This window comes from Trichechus manatus, unplaced genomic scaffold, assembly GCF_000243295.1.
Source record: "Trichechus manatus latirostris isolate Lorelei unplaced genomic scaffold, TriManLat1.0 scaffold00222, whole genome shotgun sequence".
NCBI lineage: Eukaryota > Metazoa > Chordata > Mammalia > Sirenia > Trichechidae > Trichechus > Trichechus manatus.
Genome location: NW_004444158.1, coordinates 3,316,187 through 3,317,141, shown reverse-complemented (window position 1 = coordinate 3,317,141; position 955 = coordinate 3,316,187). Strand labels below are relative to the sequence as shown.

Sequence of the window (955 nt, the reverse complement as noted above, 5' to 3'; positions counted from 1 at the left end):
GAGATAGAGTGGGAAAAGCTCTGACACAGTCTCCGACTATAGCAGCAGGAAGTAGAAAATTAAGATTAGTAGGGAAAACAGCAGAAGTTCATGATAAAAAAACAAACAAATAAACAAAACCAGTTGCCATCAAGTCAGCTCTGACTCATGATGACCCCATGTGTGCAGAGTAGAACCGTGTTCCATAGGGTTTTCAAGGCTCTGAGCTCTCAGAAGCAGATCACCGAGGCTTTCTTCTGAGGCACCTCCATGCGGACTCAAACCTCCAACCTTTCAGTTAGTAGTCAAGCCATTTGCACCACCCAGGGAGACCAAGTTTATGATCAGGACCCCATTATTCACTAGGCAAGCAGATGCAAATTATAACTTCTCCAAGTGATTGATGTTTTTGAAATTTGTTTTCAGCAAGAACAAAACGTTTTTTAAAAAAAAATTTAATTTTATTACTTTTCAAATCAGCATGTCTGGTTCATTTCAGCTCCTTCACTGCCAAGCCTGGGGGCAGGGACTGCTTCAGTTTCTCCGCCTTCTCTTTGTGATGACCAGGGTATAAAGGTATCTGCTGCACCGAACTTTGAACTTCACATTACCCTTGTTTTTCTTGATCTTGACAGATTTTGCATCCTTTCTCCTGGCTGGGAGCAGAAAGTTCTTGATTTCCTCGATTTTTCAAGGCATGACGACAACGACGCGCGCAGGGAGGTGGGTGCGGACCAGCACAGCAAGCGGCAAGAAGCGAGGAGGCCAGAAGAAAGCAAGAACAAAACCTTTGATTCCTCCCTAGAAAAGAACCATTACACATAAATTCTTTCAGAGAGGTAATGCTGTGTATTATTGACAGACGGAGTCGTTAAGGATATCGTTCTTTCCCAAGAGCCACTTTTGACTGGTAGTGGAGGTAGGGAGGGCAGCTGGTGACTGAAGATGAAAGAGAAACAAGTGAAGCTGCGAGGGG

The 955-nt window shown here is 44.2% G+C and overlaps 1 pseudogene; it reads right to left on the bottom strand.

The window, feature by feature from the left end:
- Positions 1-461: 461 nt before the first annotated feature.
- On the bottom strand, positions 462-678 carry LOC101350680 (60S ribosomal protein L38-like; annotated as a pseudogene).
- Positions 679-955: the final 277 nt, after the last annotated feature.